Source organism: Sus scrofa, chromosome 13 (genome assembly GCF_054392235.1).
Source record: "Sus scrofa isolate SSC_HxYL_T2T_F1_AM1 chromosome 13, Sscrofa_HxYL_maternal_Yorkshire_Landrace_v2.0, whole genome shotgun sequence".
Lineage (NCBI taxonomy): Eukaryota > Metazoa > Chordata > Mammalia > Artiodactyla > Suidae > Sus > Sus scrofa.
Genome location: NC_139395.1, coordinates 200,232,279 through 200,259,787, shown reverse-complemented (window position 1 = coordinate 200,259,787; position 27,509 = coordinate 200,232,279). Strand labels below are relative to the sequence as shown.

The window sequence follows — 27,509 nt, the reverse complement described above, 5'->3', positions numbered from 1 at the left end:
CTAAATGGTACTGTCAACCTGTCCTCAGCAGTGTGTGCCATTATTCCACATCTCATCAACAACTGAGATTTGTGATACTATTTTTTTTCCCCAATCTGGTAGTTAAACTTATTTTATGAGTGCCACTTATGAATTGTATTTGATTTCCTCAGAAATATGCCAGGTTATTTTTCACCATATCAGACATTCATACATAGTAGCCTTTTTGAGCACTTTATTTTCTATTTTCTTGGTATATTTGTTCATCAGTGGGCACACCATCTTGATTACCCATGACTGAATAATGTCCTCTTACCTCATATAGCAAAGTTTCCTACTTGCTCTTCTTCAGAAATATCTTTCAAAATATTGTTTCTTTGTTTCATCTTTTGAGTGATTAACCCAAATATTGTTGTGAATCAGTATTTGGCAAAAAGTATGCAAACGTGAAATTTAAGTTACTAAGGGAAAATTTTAAAACATGTCTCTATATACCTTAATTTTTAAATTTTGACATGTATCTGCTCTCCTAGCAATATGAAACCAATAGCCTAATTTTCTAGTATAATAAACTGTGCCTGACAAAACTAAATTCTAATTTTATTTTATTTTATTTTTACTTATTTTTTGGCTGTTCCCAGGCCAGGAATCGAACCAGTGCCACAGCAGAAACCCCAAAACACTTCAGTGACAGTGCCGGATCCTAAACCCATTCTGCCACAAAGGAACTCCTAAATTCTAATTCAACATTCTTTTCAATTTTGTGCCAAAGAAAACTTTCAGTTACAAAGATTCATTTATTGATGGACATTGGATACCTAGGAGGCATCAATGATGAGAATAAAGGGTGAAGACTAGAAAGACTATGGTCATTAAAATAAACCCATGCAATTTATATTGTAATCAAGATCAGGGCTATAAATATCTACCAATGTTAGAGACTTTTATGATTTGCTAACAGGTTGAAATTCTATGAAATTAACCTATTAGGAATTTACTCACAGAAAGTCAATGACTGTAATGCAGTAACACTTCACATTATTTCATTGTTTGTCTCTCCTTTTAATAAAAAGAAGCTACCCATAACTTATATATTTGAACAGGATACAGTAGAAAAGGTATAAGTTTGCATACCATTCATCTTATAGAAATAATGACAACATAATATTTAAGATTTGAAGCATAAGATGGCAGAAGGAAACAAAAATGTCTGTTTCCCCATTTAAAGTAAAAATAAAATATAAATTCAGATTGTTCTTCTAGTTCAGCATTTATTATGCTGCAGTATTTAAAAACTTTGATTATACAAATTAATATAACTTTGCATGGTTCCAAATTAAACATAGATATTTATGAGAAAAGATGATGGTTCTTAATATTATAACTCAAGATAGCTTTTGAGCTGTCAACTACTGTACTTTTTAGGCTAATTTAGATTTATATATAATCGTTAATGAATGTGCAAGGACTGAAAGAAGAACTCAGTAATTACTTTCTCTAATTATCTATTTTAATTATATTCTATCTATATGCAAAAAGGAAGCAATCTAGCAGATCTGTATTTTAAAAAACCAAAATCAAGCCTCTCTCTGTATGGATGTTTTCCTTAAAGGTGGCTGGATAGATTTGCCACAAGCTTATTAAACTCACCCTCCCGAAATTAGATTTAATATATTAATAAGCAAAAATCTCATTTTAAAAATAGGTTATTTAATGGAAATATGGCATGGCACAGCTCTGCCATTTTCCCAATTATTAAACAATATTTCTCAAGAATGGCACAAAACATAAGCCTTTCTGCAACATACAAGTATCTCATCTACAATATATGCATGTTATTTAATTGGTTTCTAAGGAAATCCGTAACAGTATACATTCCCATCAAACTGATTACATTGTATTATAATTATCACTGAATTTATTCTAAATAATAAAATAGTCCATACTTGCACATAAATTGTTAGGCAACCTAATGAGAGTTTTGAATAAGTGTAAAAAGAAAAGTTTTTTTAATATATACCAATGTGTATATTTAGCAGAGCAACAATTGTATAAAATTTTACATTTATAGATAAGGCAACTCTAAAGCACTGTCTTTGACTCTAAAAATATTCTAGCAGAGCCTGGTTAATCTCAATAAAAGTGATATGTGTGCAATCATCAGGTGAGAGGATTTCAAAGATCTTTTTAATAAATATAAATCAATAATAATTATACTAATAATACTGTAAAACAAACAGAAAAACTGCCATTCTTGAACATGTAATTCCTGATACTCATATTTCTTCACATTTGCTCACATTTATCGTGAATATGACTGTTCTAAGTATACATACACTTATACACCTATAGATAATAGGCATACAGTCATACTAAGTGATATTATGCATTTTTAAATCCTTTTGGATTTTTGGCATTTTATCAGCTGAAGAAATGATATAAAAATAACCTCCATTTCCACTTATTTTATTTTATTTTATTTATTTTTTATTGTTATTTCCCCAACACACTTTTTTTCCACTGCATAGCATGGGCACCCAGTTACACACACATGTATGCATAATTTTTTCTCCCATTGTCATGCTCCCTTGTAAGTATCTAGACATAGTTCTCAGTGCCACACAGCAGGATCTTATTGTTAAAACATTCCAAAAGCAATAGTTGGCATCCCTTAACCCCAAGCTCCCACTCCCACTCCCTCCCCCTCCCCCTGGGCAACCACAAGTCTATTCTCCAAGTCTATGATTTTCTTTTCTGTGGAAAGGTTTGTTTGTGCTGTATATTAGATTCCAGATATAAGTGATATCATATGGTATTTGTCTTTCTCTTTCTGACTTACCTCACTCAGTTGTGAGAGTCTCTAGTTCCATCCATGCTGCTGCAAATGGCATTCTTTTGTTCTTTTTATGGCTGAGTAGTATTCCATTGTGTATATAAACCACATCTTCCTAATCCAATCATCTGTCGATGGACATTTGGGTTAATTCCATGTCTTGGCTACTGTGAATAGAGCTGCAATGAACATGCGGGTGCATGTGTTTTTTTAAGGAAACTTTTGTCCATATATATGTCCAAGAGTGGGATTGCTGGGTCATATGGTAGCTCTATATAGTTTTCTAAGGTACCTCTATACTGTTCTCTGTAGTGATTGTACCAGCTTACATTCCCACCAACAGTGCAGGAGGTTTCCCTTTTCTCCACCCCCCTCCAGCATTTGTTATTTTTGGACTTATTAATGATGGCCATTTTGACTTGTGTGGGGTGGTATCTCGTGGTAGTTTTGACTTGCATTTCTCTAATAATCAGGGATGTTGAGCATTTATTCATGTGCTTGTTGGCCATCTGTATAGCTTCCTTGGAGAAAAGTCTATTCAGGTCTTTTGCCCACTTTTCCATTAATTGATTGGTTTTTTTGCTGTTGAGTTGTATAAGTTGTTTGTATATTCTAGAGATTAAGCCCTGTCAGTTGCATCGTTTGACACTATTTTCTCCCCTTCTGTAAGTTGTTTTTTAATTTTCTTTTTGGTTTCCTTTGCTGTGCAAAAGCTTGTCAATTTGATTAGGTCCCACTGGTTTATTTTTGCTCTGATTTCTGTTGCTTTGGGAGTCTGACCTGAGAAAATATTCATAAGGTTGATGTCAGAGAATGTTTTGCCTATATTCTCTTCCAGGAGTTTGATGGTGTCTTGTCTTATATTTAAGTCTTTAAGCCATTTTGAGTTTATTTTTGTGCATGGTGTGAGGGTGTGTTCTAGTTTCACTGATTTGCATGCAGCTGTCCAGGTTTCCCATCAATTCTTGCTGAATAGACTGTCTTTTTTAAATATTTTAAATTGTCTGTTTCTTCCAATTACTTTTCACAAATCTCTACCTCTGCATTCTTTCAAGTTTATTGGAGACAGTATAAAAAATAAACCTGTTTTAAATCACTACTAGCACCTAAAATTTTAAATATATAAATATGTTATTACTATAAACAATGCTATACATCACATCACTGTACAAATGTGTACACGCTAAATGATTTTCCACTAGGTGAAATTTTTATAAGTGGAATCACTTTATCAAGGCACTCTACACACATGTCAAATATTGATTCTTGCTGTGAATTTAAATGTATTAAATTCATATAAAGGTGTACTTCCACTTATAAAGTATTTTTCACCTTTACTAATCACACAGACAAAAACATCTCTATGTTTATATTATAGATCTAGTGATGGAAATCACAGACTTATGGCTGAGCTAATGGTAATCTGACACCTCATGGTTCTTGGATAATTTTAGGGATCAGAGGAACCGTCAACATTGGAATAGTCACCTCTGGATTATTAAGTGTGAGAGAAATTTACAACAGTTGAGCAGCTGATCATTGTTCTTTATTGAATCTTGAACTAATGAGGGCCTCTCAGGTTTACCTTCAACACTTTAGAACATTAAATAGGCTCAAAAACCTGCATTTCACAACAGAATTAACATTTGTCCCTAAGCCCCATCATGGTTGAGTTTAGGTATTCTGAGAGCTCCTTATTCAATTTCAGATGTTTATGTATTAGTTATTCAATCCTTGAATGATGTTATTTTGAGCCTAAGAATAAGTTCAAAAGACAGTTTGCTGCAATTCATCTAAATACCCACTTGAAATACAATGAAAATCCTTTAAAGCATTTTTTCTGCCATACTTTCTCTTACACATTTTTTCTTTTCATCATTTATTTTTAAATCATTTATTATTAGTTAACACTGTAGTTTTAGAAGATAAAATAAGCTATTTTATTTTATGGGAATTCAAACAATAATATTATGTAGATAGTAAAGAAAAAAGGTATATATCATATGAAGTGATCATCTCATTTAACTATTTCTAACACACATACATGTACACACACACACACACAAATAAGTACAATCAACGCAGAGACCCTTAAGTATACAACACACAACTTCTCTTACAAAATAGCTGTTTAACTTAAGGCAATAAATGTCAGGGTTCTCCTGTATTGCAATGGGTTATGGATTCAGTCTTGTCACTGCAGTGGCTCAGATCGACTGCTGTGTTGCAGGTTTAATCCCTGTAGCTGGAATTTCCACATGCCTCAGGTGTGCCCCCCCCCCAAAGAGGTTATAGAAGTTAAAATTAGATAATGCACTGTGATATAAATTGATTACCATATGCCAGAGTTTTCAGCAGTTTCATGCATATACACAGACACACACACACACACCATCTCACAACTATTAATAGGCCTGTCAGATGTTGCTAATTTGTTTACATCTTTAAATAACTTTTTTTTTTTGGCTTTTTGGGGCTACACCTGCAGCATATGGAGGTTCCTAGGCTAGGAGTTGAATCGGAGCTACATCTGCTAGCCTACACCACAGCTACAGCAACCTGGGATCTGAACCACCTCTGTGACATACACCGCAGCTCACGTTAACACTGGATCCTTAACCCACTGAGCAGGGCCAGGGCTTGAACACACATCTTCATGGATTTTAGTCGGGTTTGTTATCACTGAGCCACAATGGGAACCCCTAAATAACTTTTAATTTGTAATTATTTATTATTTGTAGTTATCAATATATAATATCATTTACTGCCTTTCATTTTTTGACATGACATTTTATACTATTAGCCAGACACACAGATTTATGAATTATGTGTACAAAGGAATTGTATCCAAAATCTAATGCCTCTAAGATGACTTATAATTTTCTAAATACTGGAATAAATTTATGACAATATTTTCACAGCACATTTTTGACCACTTTTATTTCTACAATTTAACATCCTGCTACAATGAGACAACATTTTTATTAAGTTAGTTTCCAGGCTAAAGAGCCCCCAGAACTGTTCCATAAATAACAGGTTTTTTCTTATATAATATCAGCCTATTCATGGACTCTAGATTTCTTAACTTCCAATGACACCATTAAATTAACAGAGTTCACTTTTGTAGATATGGTCAAGATGTTTGAGGATGTTTGAAGAACGTATATTCTATATAACTATTACATATATATATATATAATTCAGCCTTGTCACTGCAGTGGCTCAGTTATGCTATATAACTTTATAAAGCATGCAACCAGAATGAGCTTCTGATCATTAAACAGAAAAAAAAGTCAAGGAAAGTCAAATCATGCCACTTGTTCCTCATTTTCTTTGATGGGTGCCTGTTTTGGATAAGGACTAATTTTACCAAAACAGAAAAATAAATTATATCCATTACAGAATTCTAATTATGATAATAATGCCCCAATTATCATTTTGGAGTTTATGTCTGAAAACAAATTGAATCTGGGGAAGAGGAATTTGTAGACTCTCCAAAGATGAGATTTGAGGGAAATAAAATTTCCAGGAAATGGAAATCTATTATCTCTTTTGATTCTTTAATATAATTGGCTTTTTTGACTTTCAGTTAGATATAAAATAATTCAAATGCAAAAATAAAAACTTCACATGCAATATTGGCTTAGAATATAGACACAGTATACTGGCATATTTCTGTCAGAAAATGCTTGTGTTTAAGAAAACAATGCACAATTTTCTACTCATTACAAGAATTGTTAATGTTTTTGATGTTTTCCAAACAATCAGAATATTTATTCAAGAAAATTTCTTTGTTTATTTTTTGACATTAAACACATATTGAAAACAATAATTCCTGTTAGAAATCTTTTCAGAATGCAAGGGTAAATTTCAAGGTTTTGTGCTGAAACAAACTGAAATAAATGACACATGTTCTGCAGTTTTCAGGCTTCACAGTGAATTTCATGTGTCCCTCAACTTTGATCTAAACAATTGGAATTGATAAATGGAAGAAGATCTTTCAGGCAAGGGAACAGACATTTCCCCAATTTCTAAACAATTTAGTTGCTTATAAGCCTTCTTTGGAAGAGACATTTCAATTTACACACTAGTTCCTACTCAGGAGAGTTGGATGAAAGCAGAAATATTTTTAAAGACTAGAATTCAAGATTATTGATATAGATGTGAAGTAGATAATTCAGAACAAAAGAATGGTCCAGTTGTAGAATGCAAGGAAAAGGCATAAAGCCTGGTTTCAAATTTACCTCTGACATTTTTTTAAAATTTCAGCTTTATTGACATAGAACTGACAAAATTATAAGATGTTTCAAGTAAACATCATGGTTATTTTATATACATTACATTATGAAAGGATTTCCCTCATCTATTCAGTTACATATCAATCACCTCATATATTTCTCTTCTTTTTGAGAGAACATTTAAGTCATACTATCTTAGCAAATCTCAATTACACAATACAGTGTTATCCACTCTAGGTACTGTGTTATAAAGACCTATTTTTCTTATAGCTGAAAGTTTGTCTTCTCTCTCTACTTCTCCTGCACCCTTAGCCCCCATAAAGCACTTTTCAAATATTTGTTTGTTTGATTCTACATATAAATGATACTGTGAAGTATTTGTCCTTCTCTGTCTGGCTTATTTCACTTAGCATAATGCCCTCAGCTTAATGCCCTTCACTTAGCATTCATGTTGTTGCAAATGACAAGATTTGCTTCTTTCTAATTGCTGAATAATATTCCATTGTATATATACCATATCTTTTTCATCCATTCATCTGTATCCATATTTTGTCTATTGTGAATAATACTGATTTACTTCTGACTCTTAATTTTGTCCAATCATTTAAAAATAATCAGCCTCTTTCATCCTCAGTTTCTCAATCTTAAAATACAATACCAGAATCTTAGCTGGTTGTGAAAACTTAAAATTAGGTTTTTGGAAAGAAAAAAATTTAAGCTAAAAAGTATCATGCTTTTAAAATGAATTTTATTTGCTCTATGATAATTGGAAATTAATCTGAAATTATCTTAAGAAAATATTGTAAATAAAGAAGTATTCCTTCAAGGAAATATAATAAATCTCTTCAAAAACTGGCAAGAGTCTGTGGCCTTTGAACCCTGACCTCATCCCTTACCATGACTTTCTAGCAACAAGTTCCAGAAGCTCTACATAGAACACCTTACGGCAGGCAGGTAATACCAAGAAGATGGGCTTCTCCTCCCAGTGATCATTTTGGGGTTGTGGTTTTCCCTGAAGGGGCAGGCAGCCTAAGTCTCTCACTTACTGCCTCACTCAGTCTCATGTTGCAGAGGCTCTATTCCATGCAGATGCACATTTGATACAACTAGGCCTCCATTCCCCAGTGAGGCCCCTATTTATATGGTGGGAATTCTTACCCAGACATGTCAAACCAAGAATACTGGGGCCCCAATCACTCACTCTTAGGGCAGAAGTTCCATGCTGGAGAGAGAGGAAGCAATCTGAGGGAACCAGTGGTTGCCACACCTGCCCAATGTCAATTCAGAGGGTGTCACTCCAGAAAAAAATTCTCAGGGGGCTGAATTTATTTGTATCATAGAACAGAAAGTTCTATGCTGAAGAGTGTTGTCAAAACAATTTAAAAATAAAATAGAATAAATACCTTGGAGAGAAAATCAAAGGAAGCTTGTAGGTCTATGATACAAGGAAAGTGGTAGAAAGCCAGAATTTAATAGAGAATGAAGGGGAAAGAAAGCTAAGAATAGGTCTTCAGAGACCATAGTCAACACTGGGAACTGGGAAGCTTGTGTATATGCATCTGGTTGAACTCTCTCAGGAGCAATCAGAGCAGGATGTTGTGCAAACTTGAAAGCATCCTCAAGCTACAAACATACTTAACAACACATGGTGGAAGGGTCACTGATGTGGAGGGTTTAAAGAAAACCTTTGGCTAAACACTGACTAAATAATGAACTGCTCCTATAGATGAAATATATATTCAGAATTAAAAACAAAATCACTATCACTCCTCACAGATTAGAAGACTGAATGCATATCCAAGGCCAAACTCTTATGTGAATCATCTGAGAGGGTACTTCCAAGCTAATGGTCTTTGAAACTGGGAACAAAATAATCCATACTCATCCTACAGAAAACAGTAAAATCTAAACAGTCAAGCAGACTTAAATAAAACTTTTGTAAAATGCAGCTAATACTAGTACCAACTCAGGGATGACCCATAGGTAACCTGTCTAAAAGATAAAAGCAAAGGGAAAGTCACCTGGACTGGGAGAGAAGTAGTTTCAAAACATAAGGAAAAATGACTTCAAAAAATTAGTTCGGCAAAAATAACTGAATGAAAAATTACTAAGCAAATAACAACAACCTCTTTGAAAGGAGAATCAATATCCAGAGTTGCTACACTATATTATGTAAAATGTCCACTTTTCACCAAAACACTACAAGTTGTGCAAATAATCAACAAAATAATAGCATGGCACATATGTAGGAAAAAAAGTAGCACTAGAAACTGCCTATGAAGGGGCCTAGAGGGTGGAGTCAGCATACAAAATCTTTAAAGTAGCTGTCAAAATGTGTTTGAAAACTAAGGAAAAATACGCTTTAATAAAAGGAAAAATATGAATACAATGTATCATAAAATAGAGTATCAATAAACATATACTCATTATTATAAAAAATAAAATGGAAATCCTACAGTTAAAAAATACAATAACCAAAATAAGACATTCATAAGAAGAGCTCAACAGCAGTTTTGAACTGGAAATAAGAAAGAATAAACAAATTTGAAGAATTATCAATAAAGACTATGCAATTTGAAGAAAAAAGGAGAAAGATGGAAGGAAAATTAATAATGCCTGAACAAAATGTGGGACACACTTAACCAGATAATATGTGTGTAACTAAGGAGATGAGAAAGAAAAAGAAAGAATAAAAAGGAAAAAAAAAACATAGGAAATGACGACTAAAGCCTTTCCAGATTGATGAAAAGACTACTCTGCTCAATTAAGAAGCTCAATACACTCCAAGTAAGGTAAAAGCAACAATATGCACACTTAGATACATCACAGTTAATATATCGGAAGTCAAAGGCAAAGAGAAAAATCATAAAAGTAGCAAAAGCAAAACAAGTCTTTATTTGTATGGGAGTCCCAATAAGAAATGAGCTGACTTATTAACAGAAACAATAGATTCTAGGAAGTAGTGGGACAGCATATTTAAAGTAATGAAAAGGAAACTTAAACAAAAAACTATCAAAATTCTGTTATCCATCTTATACCAATGATAACTAATTAACAAAAATTGTGCCAAAAAAAGATGTGAGAATTCACTGCTTGTAGAAATATCTTACAAGACATTTTAAAGGAAGTACTTCAAGGCGAAAGCAAGTAACATCAGAATGAAATTCAAAACAATGAGTTCCATTAAAGATAATTATGTAGGTAATGACAAAATACTGTATTATTGCACATTTATTCTCCTTTCTTCTCATGACTATTTTAAAAATCAGTTGTCTAAAACAATTATTATGTAATTGTACTGCTGGGTCTATAACATATAGATATGTAATATATTTGATAATAACAAAACAACACAGAATAGATGGTTAGGGGAAAAGCTATGTTGGTATATACAAATGACACTGATTAGCAACAAATCTACAAGAAATGAGGAAAGTAAGAAATGGCAAATAAAAATATTATTTAAAAATTTTATATATATAGGTATATATGTTTTTCTTTGTTACTTTAAAATACTATAATATAATAACAATGGATTTATATCAAATATAGACATAATATGCATACTAGTAAAAACATAAAAATAGAGGAAGAAATGTACATAATAGGAGTACAATTTCCACATTTTGAAAATGAACAGGATCCTGTGGGGCCTTCACAGGGACAGACACTGAAGATCCTATATCTTAATTTCTGTTTGTAGAAAAAGCTTTAGTATCCTAGGCCTTCCCTAAGTTCCAAATAGAAAGTTTAATCAGAGAAGTGAGGAAATGCAGAAGCAAAGGAAAAGAATCTCCTGAACCTGCAGGAGAAACAAGGCACTATTTTGGGGGAGGGTGAGAGGAGGAGGGGCAGGACTATTTTTCTCTGTATATGTGTGGACGCTTGGGTGGTAGGGTGCCTCTTGATGAGCTATGAGTGGTAGGGGAAAACAGCTATAGCCATCTCAGACTCCAGCAGTGGGCATGGCCCACCACCACTAGGGGTCTGTGAAGAGGCAGCACCTCACCTCAGGAGTTGGCACAGAGGAGGTCCATCCGTTAGCACCATCCGTTGTTGTTCTCACTACCCTGGGAATTCACACATACTACTGCTGATATTGCAAAATGCTCTGGGCACTGGCTAAACCTGCCTGAGGGTAACTTCTCAGGGCCCTGCAACCAGGAGCAGACTGTGCCACCTCCCAGTGGGTCCTCACCACTGTCAAGGGTCCAGCAACTATGCACTGGCTACTAGCCCTGTCCATTGGCTCCATCTCCCTGGAAATATGGGCAGGAAATATATCAACATACCCCTCTCAAGGCAATAACAGCTTGCACATATTGAGGAAAGAGATAGTAAGCATCCAAAACAAAATCAGCCCTCATGCCAAAAAAAAGTAGTACACCCTCACAAACTACCCAGTAGCACTCTCACATAAAAATAGCCTTCTAAGACTATAGTTCTTGTTTTCCTTAAACTCATAGAATAAGAAAAAATAAGCAAAATGAAGAAGCTCGGGAACCATTCCCCATTAAAAGAACAGAAGAACTCCCCTGAAGGATGAAACAATAAAACAGATCTCTGCAGTTTAAGAGACACTGAGTTCAAAAAGGAGACAGGGAAAATACGAAGGAATTAAGAGCAAATATGAAGTAATTAGGAACATTAGAACACTCTTTAACACCACACACAAAAATAAACTCAAAATGGATTAAAGACCTGGATATAAGACCAGATACTATAAAACTCTTCGAGGAAAACATAGGCCAAACACTCTCCAACATAAATGACAGCAGCATCTTCTCAGATCCACCTCTTAGAGTAATGACAATAAAAACAAAAATAAACAAATGGGACTTCATTAAATTTAAAAGTTTCTGCACAGCAAAGGAAACCCTAAACAAAATGAAGAGAAAAGCCACATAATGGGAGAAAATATTTGCAAATGAATCAACTGACAAGGGATTAATCTCCAAAATTTATAAACAACACCTATGGCTCAATACCAAAAAACAAACAACCCACCAAAAAATGAGCAGAAGATCTAAACAAACAATTCTCCAAAGAAGACATACAGTGGCCAAAAAACACATGAAAAGATGTTCAACATTACTTATTATTAGAGAAATGCAAATCAAAACCACTATGAGGTACCACCTTACACCATCCAGAATGACCATCATCCAAAAGTCGACAAACAATAAGTGCTGGAGGGGGTGTGGAGAAAAAGGAACTCTTTAACACTGTTAGAGGGAATGTTAATTAGTGCAACCACTGTGGAAAGCAGTATGGAGATTCCTCAGAAAACTAAACATAGAATTACCGTTTGATCCAGGAATCCCACTCCTGGGCATCTATAACCATGACTCAAAAAGACACAAGTACTCCAATGTTCATTGCAGCACTATTTGCAATAGCCAAGACACGGAAACAACCTAAATGTACATCGATGGAGGAGTGGATAAAGAAGAGGTAGTACATATAAACAATGGAATATTACTCAGCCATTAAAAGGAACCAAATAATGGCATTTTTAGCAACATGGATGGACATAGAAATTATCATGCTAGGTGAAGTCAGTCAGACAATGAGACACCAACATCAAATGCTATCACTGACATGTGGAATCTGAAAAAAGGACACAATAAATGTCTTTGCAGGACAGATACAGACTCACAACTTTGAAAAACTTATGGTCTCCGGAGGAGACAGTTTGGGGGGTGGGGGGATGAACTGGGGGTTTGGGATGAAAATGCTGTGATGATCATTGTACGACTATAAATGTACTACATTCATTGAGTAAAAAAAAAATTAAAAAAGCAGATATGAGCAGTAATGCAGATTACTTTAGAAAGGAACAAGAAAATATAAGGAGGAGCCAAGAAAAAATAGAAAATACATTTGCAGCGATGCAAGCTAAGTTAAAGGCACTGAAGAGCATAATGCCTTATGCAGAGAAATGAGTAAGTAACTTGAAAGATAGAATAATGTAAATCACACAATAAGGACAGCATACAGAAAAGCAAGTGAAAAAACATGAAAGCAGGAGTTCCTATTGTGGCTCGGTAGTTAATGAACCCAACTGGTATCCTTGAGGATGCAGGCTTGATCCCTGGCCCTGCTCAGGAACCAGCATTATAGTGAGCTGTGGCATAGGTTGCAGAAATGGCTCAGATCCTGCATTGCTGTGACTGTGGTATAGGCTGGCAGCTGTAGCTGTGATTTGACCCCCAAGCCTGGGAACCTCCATATGCTCCAGGTGTGGCCCTACAAAGACAAAAGACAAAAAAAAAAAAGAGCAGTATGAGATAATATAAAGCAGGTCAATCTATGCATACTATGGATTCCAGAAGGAGAAGAAAAAGAAAAGGGGATTGAAAATATATTTGAAGAAATTATGTCTGAAAACTTCTCCAATCTAAGAAAACAGATATCAATATAGAGAGCACAGAGGGTCCCAAACAAGCTGAACCCAAACAGACCCACATGAAGACATATTATAAAAATAATAGCAAAGTAAAAGATTAGGAGAGGAGTCTAAAGGTAACAAGAGAAAAATGAAGAGTTAATTATATGGGAAACAGCTGATTTCTTTACAGAAACACTACAGGCCAGAAGAGAGTGGCAAGATATATTCAAAGTTCTAAAGGGGAAATATTTACATCCTAGAACACTCTATCCAGCAAGAATATCATTTCAAATAGAAGGAGAAATAATTCTCCAACAAACAAAAACTAAAAGAATATATCAATACTAAACCCATTCTAAAAGAAAAACTGAAAGGTTTCCTCTAAAGAGGAAAGAAATAAGAAGATATAGGATAGAAGATATCACAATTAGAAAGCAATCACTTAAATAAGACAGTACACAGTTCTAAAAGGAAAAAAAATACTATTTGTAAAGGTAACTATAAACACAAGAAATAGCAAAAAAAATAAACACAAAGATGTAGGAAAAGGACATCAAAATCATAAAATGTGGGGAAGGAAAGTAAGAGAATCTAGACTCTTTTTGTTTAGAATGTGTTTACGCCTATATGACCATTAGGAATGGGGTTATATACTTAAAAAACAGGGCAACCACAAATCAAAACCAAACAATACATTCACAAAAACTAAAAAGAAGAGGACACAAACACAAAATAAAAGGAAAACAATCCAACCCCCCCCCAAAATTAGAAAGGAACAAAGGAAAAACAGAATAAATTGGAAAACAAGGTTTAAAATGGAAATAAACACATACTTATCAATGGACTGAATGCGCCAATGAAAAGATAGAGTGGCAGACTGGATAAAAAAGAACAAGACCCTACAATATGCTGCCTACAAGAGACTCACCTTCGGGCAAAGTACATACATGAATTGAAAGTGAGGGGATGGAAAATGATTTTTTATCCTACTGAAAAACAGGAAAGCAAGAGTTGTAATACTCATATCGGACAAAATCAACTTTAAAACAAAGGCCATAAAGAAAGACAAAGGAGGAAACTATTTAATGATAAAAGAATCACTTCAAGAAAAGGACGTTACACCAGTCAATATATACGCCCCTAATATAGAAGCAACCAAATAGATACAACAAATACTAACAGACCTAAAAGGAGAACTTGATGGGTATACAATAATAATAGGAGACTGAACACCACGCTAACATCAATGGACAGATCCTCTAGAAGGTACCTCAGAAAACTAAATGTAGAACCACTTTATGATCCAGCAATCCCATTTCTGGGCATAGACCCAGACAAAACTTTCATTGAAAAAGATACATCAGCCCTATGTTCATTGCAGGACTATTCATAATAGCCAAGACATGGAAACAGCCTCAATGTCCATTGACAGATGAATAAATTAAGATGTACATATACACAATGGGAAACTACTCAGCCATAAAAAAGAACAAAATAATGCCATTTGCAGCAAAATGGATGGAACTAGAAACTCTCATATTAAGTGAAGTAAGTCAGAAAGAAAAGACAAATACCATATGATATCAGTTACATCTGGAATCTAATATATGGCACAAACGAGGCTATCTACAGAAAAGAAATAAACTCATGAATGTGGAAAACAGACTTGTGGTTGCCAATTGGGAGGGGGAGGGAGTGGGATGGACTGGGAGTTTGGGGTTAGTAGATGCAAACTATTGCATTTGGCATGTATAAGCAATGAGGTCCTGCTGTATAGAACTGGGAACTCTATCCACTCACTTGTGACGGAGCGTAATGGAAGACATATATATCAGGATAACTTTGCTGTATAGCTGAAATTGCCAGAATATTGTAAATCAACTATAATAAAAAAAAAGGAAAAGAGAAGAGATATTCTTTTAGATTTTTTTCAAGAGATTTTGGAGTTCTGGATTTTGTATTTAAACATTCCATTCATACATATTAATCCTCAAGTTTCATCTTTTTTATTATGGATTTTCAATTGATCCAGCCCAATTTATCAAGAATAAACTCTTTTTTATCTTGAATTGCTTTGATAGCTCTATAAAAAAATAAATTGTCTATATGTTTAGGTACATTTCCTGCCTCTCTATTTCTTCCATTGGTGTATTTATCTTACCAAACATAAATACTGTACTTTCTTAACTAGTGTATCTTTATAGTAAGTCTTGAAATAAGGAATTGGATGTCTTTCAAGGTTTTCCACTATTTTATTTGTTTAATTATGTTGGCTAAATTTGTCCCTCTACATTTCTCATATAAAATTCAAAACAGTTTGATTTTAGTATTTAATGGAATATATGGCAGTCTTAACACAGAGCAATACAACATAATGGATACGACAAAGTTTAACAAAAAACATGAAAGTGAAATTGAGGAAGAATGTTACATAAATGCAGCTATACATAAAATTTGCAATAGAATTTTTCCCTGTTACAACAGGTATGAAGTAATTTATTTTTTACCAAATTCCAAATCTCTTCTCAAATTTCTAGAGATAATGATTTCAATACGGCAATGCATTGAAATATTGGTTTGGGAGATGTTTCCATACAAGTGAAAAGTAATGGTGAAATAATTTTAATTTTGCTATGTAAATCTTTTCAATTTTTAGTACATGTCTTTTAAAACATAAGCCTCTGAGAGAGAAGTCTGAATTAGTATGCACTAAATGGCATGTTTATCTCTATTGATTTCATTCTACTCAAACTCGTCTAATTTCATATACTCATAGCTTATCAAAGCCTGAGGGGACCTCAGAGATCAATTTGTGATTCCTATCCCCTTCATTACAGATCAGCACACAAAGTCTCAGAGAACTGAAATGATTTCTCAGGTTTCACAGCTTTTTAGCACCAGAAGCTGCACTGAAACCAGGCTGTATTTTATTTTAAATAGTAAGATAACATTTATTTTTTTCTTAACTAAATATCATGTGTTAAATTATGTTTTCTTTGGACTTTTTAGAGAGGCATTGAAATTAATAATGCACTCTTTTAAATTAAATACATTAATTTTATTGGAGCATAGTTGATGTACAATATTGCAGGTATACTGCATAGTGATTCATTCAGTATTTTTGAGAATTATTTTCCATTACAGGTTTTTGTTTTGTTTTGTTTTTTGCTTTTTACAGCTGCACCTGCAGCATATGAAAGTTCCCAGGCTAGGGTTTGAATCGGAATTACAGCTGCCAGCCACAGCCACAGCAACGCTAGATCCAAGCCGTGTCTGTGACCTACACCACAGCTCGCAGCAATGCCAGATCCTTAACCCACTGCACAAGGCCAGGGATCGAACCTGCATCCTCATGGATACTAGTGGGATTCACTTCCACTGAGCCACGATGGGAACTCCCCTGTTAAAATTTATTCTAAGATGTTGGATATAATTCCCTGTGCTATTTCTTACTGCTTATTTATTTTATATATAGTAATTTGTATCTGTTAATCCATACTCCTAATTTGTCCCTTTCTGCCTCTCCTCTCCTTTGGTAGTCACAAATTGTTTTCTATGTCTGTGAGTCTGTTTCTCTTTTGTGCGTGCATTTTTTGCATTATTTTTTGGATTCCTCACACAAGTGAGATCGTACAGTATTTGTTGTTCTCTGTCTGGCATTTCACTAAGCATAATACTCTCTAGATCCATCTACACTGTTGCAAATGACAGAATCTCACTCTTTTTATGGCTGAGTAATATTCGTGTGTGTGTGTGTGTGCGTGCGCGCGCGCCACATCTTCTTAAGCCACTTGTCTGTTGATGGGTACTTTGGTTGCTTCCATGTTTTTGCAATTGTAAATAGTGCTGCTATGACACTGGGTACACACATCTTTTCAAATTAGTGTTTTCTTTTTTTGGAGATATATATATGTATATATATATATCCAGGAGAGGAACTGCTGGGTCATGTGGTAGTTTTATTTTTTAGTTTTTTGAGGAACTTCCATACTGTTGTCCATAGTGGCTGCATAAATTTACATTCCAGCCAAGAGTGTATGAGGGTTCCCTTTTCCCTACATCCTTTTCAACATTTTTATTTGCATGCTTTTTGATGATACCTATACTGACAGGTGTGATGTAATAACTCATTGCGGTTTTGATTTGCATTTCTCTATTAATTAGCAATGTTGAACATCTTTCATGTGCCTGTTAGCAATCTGTATGTCTTCTTTAGAAAAAATGTCTATTCAAATTTTCTGCCCATTTTTTGATTGGATTGTTTGTTTTTTGATCTTGAGTTGTATGAGCTGTTTATATATTTTGGATATTAAGTCCTTGTCAGTCACATCATTTGGAAATATTTTATTTCATTCTGTAGGTTATCTTTTAATTTTGTTGATGATTCCATCTGCTGAATAATGCACTTTTTATTTCTCCAACACAAATCATGGCTTTATATTTTTTAAAGAATAATAATTCATCTTCAAAATTTTTTCCAATATTGCATCATGCTTTTACTTGCATCTACCACTCTAATACTAGTGTTGTTATATGAAAATTATTTTCTTCTTATTCAGATTATTTATTTGTATTATATACTACAGCCTGAACATCCTGCAACATCTCTGGAAGAATTATTATAAGGTCTTAAGTTAAAATATTGGTTATAATTTTATTCTACAATATGATACTGGCTACCTATAAGTAAGGTCCCTTTCTTGGAATATTGATTTAATTGAACCAATGTGATTATTAATTATCTGGTCCAAGGTCCCTAGTGAAAGATGTAAAACATGACATTTTAATGCACTTAGCATGTAGTTTTAAGAGAACACGTTCCCAAACTTAGCTTGAATCCCAGCTTTTCCCATTAATTGTCACATAACTGAGGAATTTCTTTTTCTCTTTGTACTCAGTTTCCTTGCCTGCAAAATGGAACTGATAGCAGATCCAACCTTATAGATTATTGTGCTTGGTCAGTTGGTGTATGCAATGGTTTCAGAAAATTGCCTGACTGACACACAAAAAAAGTGTTCAACAAATCTAAGCTTTTTAAATTTATCATTAGGTATGAAAATTGAAAACATTACTTTTGGCTAATAAGTACAGAAGGCCATATTAATGGCAGAGTAGTTCTGGTACAATAAAATTAGTATTACATTCACGGGAAACACCTTAATTCATGTCAATTTTTGCATTGTCAGTGAAACTTTATTTAAAAAGAAACATTAAAATTCACTCTACTGAAAAACTTATCTTTATGTGGTATGTTCCTAATTTAATAACTTCTAAAACCTGAGGACAACTGGAGTAGTAGAGGGATTTGTCAAATACAGCAGAATCATGATGGTACAAATGTTTCCCAATTCTTATTCTGCTATAATTTTTTATCCTGAAACATAACATCAAAATATAGAAGTTTCTGGTGTATATATTAATTATTTTTTTGCTACCAATAAGTCTGAATTCACTGTATTTTCACAGGGAAAAGAAGGGGAAGGGAAAAAGGTCAGCATGTGTCTTGCAAAATGATAGTAAAATAGGAAAGGAAGCACAGCAAAATCAACCATCAAATAAACACGCCCCCAGATAGGGTCTCCAAAGACCAAGGGGGGCTTAGTCTCCTGCAGTTCAGGAATGAAGGAAAGGGATGAGGCAAAGAACAGACAGGTAACATGCTTTCCTTCCCTCTCACGTTCCCTCCCTCCCCATAAATTCAAGATTTCACAGAAAGCTTTGATTTCTAGGAGTAAATATGAAGTTAGATTTGTTCATCTCCCATTAAACAATCGATGGCCACTCTGACATAAGTTTCTTGCACCTAGATAAACGTTCCTGAGTGACTTGGATATATATTCAACTTTCATTTCTTGGTCTCCCAACTGCACTTTGTACATGGAAGGCCCTCTCATTGCTTCTCTTTACCCTAGGATTAGAGATTGAAATGGGTTTTAGTCTATTCCAAAAATAGCAGTCTGTTTGGCATGAATCACATCAAGGAATGGTCTTGACTCAGGAGATTGGGAATAAAGGATGCAGAGGTCTTAGCTTTTTCTTAGGATTTTTACACAAGTCATTTAATAATTGCAGACATCCCACAAATTAATGAATAGGTGTATAGGCTATTGCGGGGATAGGAATCTAGTTTTTAGGACAAAAGTTCTTGTTTAGAATAGGAAATAGGGGAAGGGGAACACAAATGAAAGTGTGGTTCAAGATCCCCAGTTCAAGAAGGGTCCATAAGTTTCAGATCTTCTTTTTGCCTGGTACAGACCCTTTTGTCAAATATGCTTTGGCTACTTATCTCAATATAAAAAGAAATTTGTAAACAATAAAACCCAAAAATAACATGGCAAAGACCAACATATTACATTTACACAAACTAGGCCACCTCCAATCACCAAATCAGCTGCTTGTGAAGTTTTACAAAGCCTGAGATACATAACAGTACCAGCTGCCCCCCTACCTCGTTGTCCCCACATTCTCCATTCTGCCAATTGATGCCTGCTCTTCAAAACTTCCTGATCACGGAGTTCCCGTCGTGGCGCAGTGGTTAACGAATCCGACTAGGAACCATGAGGTTGCAGGTTCGGTCCCTGGCCTGGCTCAGTGGGTTAACGATCCGGTGTTGCCGTGAGCTGTGGTGTAGGTTGCAGACGCGGCTCAGATCCCGTGTTGCTGTGGCTCTGGTGTACACTGGTGGCTACAGCTCCGATTGGACCCCTAGCCTGGGAACCTCCATATGCCGCGGAAGCAGCCCTAGAAAAGGCAAAAAGACAAAAAATAAACAAACAAAAAAACTTCCTGATCACAAAGGACAGCCCCCCCACATACTGTGGCTCAATTCAGGGCCTCTGGGAGCACGGCAGGGGTATAGATCTCCTCTTCTTCCCCTCGAAAGGCTGGCTTTCCCTGTGAGCAGAGAGCTTGCTCGACCTTCAGTGGACACACAGCCACCATATGGTTGATGCTCCTTCAGTGGACACACAGCCACCATATGGTTGATGCTCTGGAAGAAGTGGCACTTCTTGGGATGGGGTGGCCATTTGCATTCCTTGGCATGATGGTGTAGACATCCTCAGTTGTAGCACCTGTCTCCCTTGAATCTGCGTTTCTGCATATTCTTCCATTTAGGCCGCCTCTTGCTCCCAATACAGAACAACCCACCAAGGCTGGTGACTCGGATGGATTCCAAGCCCTTGGCAGATTTCATAAAGGTGAATTCCACAGCCTCACCCTCCTTCAGGTTCCAGAAGACCTCCATGTGCAGCTTACACTGGTGCTAAAAGACATCCACCGGAGGTCCATTGCCACCCAAAAGCAGGTGGTCATGGAGAGGAAGCCGAACCCCTTGCACACGCTGAGCCAATTACAGATGCCAGGACCGTGGAGCAGCTTGGTTCCTTGGCTGCCCGGGGCCACTTCCACTGGCACCTCTTCTGGTGCCTTGGCGCAGCCACCTGCAAGCTGCTGGTTTGACACAGAATGCATGGTAGTCAGCTGAGCCTGCGGCCCCAGGCCCCTGGTCCGGTGGCTCCTGGCCCCAGAGAAGTATGGTGGCAAAGGAGAGGCTCTGAGAAGGGGCTGCCACATCTTCCCCAGCACCGTATTAATTTCAAGTAAAGTACTTTACGTCTTTCAGTTTTGCAAAGGCTGCTTTGGTAGTATCTTCTGGAAGCTCCTGAAGGACATATAGGATTTCTCCGCCTTAGCATTTATCCCTTTCCATTGTAATTGCCTGTTCACTTTCCTGTCTGTCTTTCATAACTACGTGTTTTAAGGATTGTGACTATGTATTATTTTTCATACGTTTCTAGCACAACATCAATAAATGTTCAGTAAGTATGCAATTCCAATGACTTGACCCCAATGCTTTAAAAAAAAAAAACTTTCTTACTTCTATATATGCCTGACAATTTTACATCCACAGTCTTCTAGTTATAAAGGGAAGTTTAGGTAATTTGTTGTTCTCATGCAGGCCATTCAAATGTTTGAATTTCTTTTCTTTTTGGCTTATCACTGAAGTGTGTTTTCTAAAAATGCTCAAATATTTTATGTATAAAAAATATCCCAGGGTCCCATAGAATCCACCTACTACACAGAATGATTAATTTATAAATAAGTCTACAGGTATAGAAATAGATGCTATTTGTTCTACATATATTTGAAAGTTAATCTATGAAAATAAATTTGTCAGTAAAGAAAAATATTTAATTACAACCACGTATTGTAGGTATATTTTCACAGTAATTCATTACACCTACTTATTGAAAGTGAACAGATGAATGATTTTACCTAAGGGGAAACCCAGTGTTAATTCATCTTGTCACTTTATAACACAATATTCCTTCAACTCTGTTTCAAAATCAAAAGCAAGAGAGCAAGACAATATTTTCAGAATTTTTCTAGAAAAATGATTCTGGTTTTCAGTGTGATCACTTGTGTAATATAAATTATAGCAAGAATTGATGAGTATTTAATAGTTATATTTAATCCCACAGAACATAGAAGTAGTTGTATTTTTTTGTTTGGTTTTTTGTTTTTTACACACAAAAGTCTCTCTAACTTAGAGAGAAGGAATTAGAAAAAAAATCTTCAGTGAAGAGATAATCCTGATTATTTATCATATGGTTCTTTTCATTGATATAAGACAGGTATACACACTCACGACCTTACTCCAGTATAGTACACTCACATTGAATCGTAATTCATTCACAGTGGTCAATTACAGATGTAACCTAGGTTTAGTTCAATTACACTTCCATAATATACTACCAAGATATCTGCATTTTGATAGTATTTTATTTTCAACAAAATAGAGATTTTCTTTGTCATATTCCCTTTTTGCCTAATATCTATTCCTTAAAATTTGCTATTCTTCTGCTTATAGTTGTTAGCAAAAGAATGGACTTATTTATCAGTTATTTGCCATGGTGTATTAAATGATTTTGAAGAGTTATTTTCAGAATTACAATAAATCAACCTATAAATTCTGAATGACATGTTTGTTTTCTTATTCTTATTACAAAATACTCCTATCTTAAACATCCACTAACATCTCAATTTAACCTTTCTTTCAAAGTCATTTAAAATTAATATTGCATCCAATATTAATTGTTTTAACAACAGGACTCTAATTATTAGCTTAACCTATCATAATCACACTCAAAATTTTTCATGATATATTTATTATTAACATTGCCACTTTTTTCTGAAATGTCTTTTTCAAAAATTAGTGGTATTATCTGACTATGAAATACTCACTTTCTTCTGATGAGGTGCAGGACACAGTACCTCAAATATGGAACCTTGGCATCCTGAATATTTTAAACTGAAAAAGTTTGAAAACTCAGCAGAAGCAGTAAGGTCATGATGACCTTCCCCCAACCTTGCTCCCTTGAAAAAAAATCATAGAACCATCAGGGAAAAGGTGCCTTCCCTGCAAATGAAGGGAAGGGACCTCCTTACATCTCATGACAAAGCAATATAAGAAGAATTCTAATAGGCTTTGCTAAGTTTCCTCAGTTTACCTCACATTCCTTGACCTATAATATTTCTTCATGACTGTCCAATCTTCATTAGACTTAGCATAATATTACTCAGGTTTACTGTTTCTTGGGGTGTTCATTACCTTTGAAGACTCCTGTGTCATCTAAATTTTATTAAAAATTTTTATCTATGTCTTCTGTTAATTTGTCTTTGTCAGTTTAATTTTTAGACCCAGGCAGGGATCCTGAGAGAACCAAGGAAAATTTTTCTTCCCTACACCTCCAAATTTCTTTCCACTAACAATGCCCAGGCTATTCCATCTTCGAGCAAACATTTTATTTTAATGTTTATTAAAATAAACATTATTATGTTTATTAGGAAAAACTCTAATATCAAAAATTAGATCTGATAATAGCTCTGAATAAAATACAGTTAAATAAAAAAACACATCTGTCTGTATAATTGATAAGGCAATGTTTTCCTTCAAAATAAGTATTAATCACATATCTGGGGAGGATACAAAAACTTAAGATATATAACATTTGGATAGTGAAAATTGTGTTAAATGTAAGTGTTCATATTTATCAGTATATAAACAAAATGTATTACTGTCAAAAGTGAGCAGCAAGACTCTATACTCTAGGAAAATTAGTAGATGAATGATATCTCATAGTTCAGAAATTCTTGAAGTTCCCTTGAAGGCTGAAGGGAACTAGTGATGAGGGAACTCAAGTAAATATTCTCTAATTCTAAGGATATTTTCTATTCCTCCACTCTCAAATATAAATTTTGCTCGAGAATTTTCCAAAGCCGCTTTTAATCTTATGAAAGTGCAGACTCATAGCTCCATAAGGTTCAGAAATGTGCCTTTAGGAAGGAATTGCATTTCCATACTTTTCTTATTGGAATGTATGTACTTCACTTGCATGATGAAATATTAGTCTATTTTTAACATGCTCTCAAAGGATAGCTACAACTTACTGAGGTATTAATGTGTGCTAGAACCCTGTGCTAGCCTGTATTACCTCAAGCTTCATAATAATTTTATCACCTTCATATTATTATATCTATTTTACAGATAATGTTAACTGAAGTTAACACTTTTGACTAATTGGCACACAATTCTGAGATAAATTCATGGAGGAACTATAATTTATTTTATTTGTTTATTTTTTGGTTGGGGGGGGCAAAATTGGAGTTACAGCTGTTGGCCTATGCCACAGCCACAGCAACACAGAATCCAACCTGTGTCTTTAACCTACACCACAATTTGTGGCAATGCAGATCCTTCACCCACTGAGCGAGGCCAGGGATAAAACCCACGTCCTCCCCTCACATACTGGTCAGATTTGTTACCTTTGAGCCACAGCAAGAACTCCAGAACTATAATTTAAATTATAATAGTCTGAATCAAAAGCCCCCAAATGTGTGTTAAAATTTAAAAAATGATTAAAATAAATTCGGAGTAGCTTTAAGTATAGCTATAGATGATACACTTTCTCATATGTTCTCAAGGAATGTTTTCAGTTATAGCTTATAAATATTAATTATTAATATTTAAACTTTAGCACTTTAAGTCAAAATCTGTTCATAATTAAAATAACAAGTAGAGATTTATCAGGAAAAATATATCCTCTCCTTTTCTGTATTCATGTTTATTTTGCTTACTTCTTTGAGATCACATACTAGAATAATTATTTCACTTTGAATGTATTGTCGGATTTATACCTTAATCGAAAGTAAACAAGTTATCAGGACAAGAGTCAACATTTTAAGTCATTCCTGCTTTTAAAATGATTAGCGTATACTAAAAATATACATTTAAGTAAAAAAAGGTTCAAAGTCATTAACATTAGAAATCTGAATTAGATTATGTTTATAGCTAACAATGCCTAACAGAGCAAATGTTACACATGTGTTGACAATTACAACACAGACATAATTATGTGTGTGTATATGTTAAAAGTATTATAACATTTTCACGTTAAAACATTAACCATTGCTTGTTTTCTTGTGGTTTGTTTTGGCTGGACCCATAGTATGTGGAAGTTCTTGGGTCAGGGACTGAACCTGCACCACAGCAGTGACACCATATCCTTAACCCACAGCACTACAAGGGAATGGCCAAAACATTGACCATTCTTAAAAACATTGTGTGTGTGTGTGTGTGTGTGTGTGTGTGTGTGTGTGTGATAGAGAGAGAGAGAGAATGTATCTTAGTTTACACTACGGTTAAATTAAAATAAAGGTAAGAATGTTTGGCAAAGAAGTAGTTAATGTACATACTTTGAAGCTCTTTTCTGAGACGATCCACTCATCATTGTCTGTGCTCTCAGCACATATAGACGCTTGATAAATGCTTGTTGGATGAAAATAATAATAAGTGAAAACAAGAATTTGAGCTTTTATCTTTTTCATGGTTTTACATTAAGCCCCTATATAAAAGGGGTGACTAGGCACCAGATTTTATGACAGTTAAAATCTGGTGGAGGACACTTGAAATATGGATGATTCTGTCTCAAGACTCAGGGTAAAGGGTTAAAACTGTGGATGTGGAATAAAGAAAAAAAGAGGTTACATACATTGTGTCTGGGAAAGCAAAGAATATGCAAATGCAAAACTAATTCCGCAGCTTTTAATTCACAGAAAATCTTGATTTCTTCCATCAGGATTATGTTTCTCTTAGTATTCAGAGAATACTAAGAACAAATGAACTGTATGCTGACACTGAAAAAAATAAACACCAGAGTATATGTTACTTTTCTCATTGAGACTAGCTGCTACAGATTATATAGCTTCTAATAATGATCATTTTCTTTTTGATAAATTGGGCTTATCATAAAATTTAGACCTGAGAATTATGTAAAGTTTATTTTTATTTTTTTGGTGGCCATGGTATTAGATTTAAAATCAATCATTATTAGAAAGAAAAAATGTAGGTAAAGCTATAAAATAACTCTTTGTTGTCTGTTACATTAATATAGTCCCAGATATCAATTAACAATTTCTTAGATGTAATTTAAATAAAAATACACTAACAATGACTAAAGTAATTCCCATTGAGGAAAATGGATGGCTCTATGTATTGCTGGGCATTTATTTCAGTCAAGGTGGTAACCACTAGGGATAAATTTATTTTCAAACAGTAGATCCATACTGCTGCCAACACAATTCCAATGATTTATTCTAGAATTCAAGTCTTTACAGAGCATCATTCTTTGCTCCCAGGAGAGGATAATTGTTCCTGTGTCCTTAGGCTCTGTCTCTCACTTAACACTAGTCAATGAAACAACAATCCTATTAAGAGGGGACTGAGCCTCCTTGTTTCTTAGTCAATGTCGTAATTGACCATATAATTTTATTCCACTCAGAAACAATTTCTACATGTATGATAGATTCACTGGCCTCTTTAGTGACATAATCAATAAGAATCTGGAAATATGTTCACAAGTGCAAAATCATATGTTTGTAATAACTATAATAGAGGACTTTTTCCTATTTGTTCACGCACACCCAACCAAACAAATTAAACATACATGCAAAGAATAGACTTTAATTTTATTTTATACACAAAAAGACAGAATCAAAGGCCATACTTTAAAAGACTATAAAGAATTTCATTTTTAGTTAGTTAACTGGTATATATTCAAAGCGTTAATAGTTGCTTGTTTACCTCTTTTGCTTTTTCTGTTTCATTCTTTTTCTTGCCCAAATTATCTCTTATTGCTCTGTTTCCTAGGCACATTTAAAAAAAAAAGAAAAATGCGTAAATGACTACAGAAGCCTTGCTAATTCTTTCCTGGGCCAATATTCTAATACTTTTTTATATTAATTATTAAATATTTAGAAAGATACAGTCAATCCCAAATGTAACTGACATTACCTTTCTTAATAAAACTGCTTAGTATAAATTTTTTCTCTATTTCTCTGAAAATGTAGCTTCGTAAAAAAAATCAGTAAGATTACAAATAATTATCCACTTAAACATAAGCATTTATGTATGCAAATGAACTGTTATGTAAAATAATATTTCTTACAAAAATATTTTTAAAATGTTAAAATGTTATTGAACACTTTTCATATTTTTTTCCACTAATTTATTAGACTAAATTTTCGTTTCCAATCTTACACAAATTCTTCCTTTACACCCTTATATTTTTTTCTGTGTGATTTTATTTACAAGAACTTCAGCAATGACTGTTTATTATATAAATTGAAATGATTTAACTTTAATATACATTTAAGTTAAAAAAGTTCAAAGCCACCAACTTTATAAATCTTAATTAGACTATGCTTCTGTATAAAGTGTTTATAGCAAATTATATACACCTGCAGCATATGGAGGTTCCTGGGATAGGGGTTGAATTGGACCTGCACTGCCTGCTTATAACACAGCCACAGCAGTGTGAGATCCAAGTCATGTCTGCGACCTATACCACAGCTCACAGCAATGCTGGATCCATAACCTACTGAGCAAGGCCAGGGATTGAACCTGTTTCTCATAAATGCTAGTCAGATTCCCTTCTGCTGAGCCACAATGGGAACTCCTCAAATTATATACATATTAATGTTTATATGCAGATATCCAATGCTTTTG

At 34.4% G+C, this 27,509-nt stretch overlaps 1 long non-coding RNA gene and 1 pseudogene across 3 annotated transcripts in view; both read right to left on the bottom strand.

Moving 5' to 3' along the window:
• The window catches only part of LOC146397833 (uncharacterized), a 430,149-nt gene that overhangs the window by 162,674 nt on the left and 239,966 nt on the right, over nucleotides 1-27,509 (bottom strand). Inside the window, exons 4-5 of one of the 3 annotated variants that reach the window (XR_014823726.1) lie at nucleotides 26,586-26,647; nucleotides 25,495-25,639 (exon numbers count right to left, since the gene is read on the bottom strand). This is a non-coding gene — a long non-coding RNA (uncharacterized LOC146397833). Of the gene's footprint in view, nucleotides 1-21,419; nucleotides 25,640-26,585; nucleotides 26,648-27,509 lie in introns of those variants that run through there. The other 2 variants (XR_014823725.1, XR_014823727.1) reach the window with 2 other exon arrangements.
• On the bottom strand, nucleotides 20,264-20,914 carry LOC100621368 (protein lin-28 homolog A-like; annotated as a pseudogene).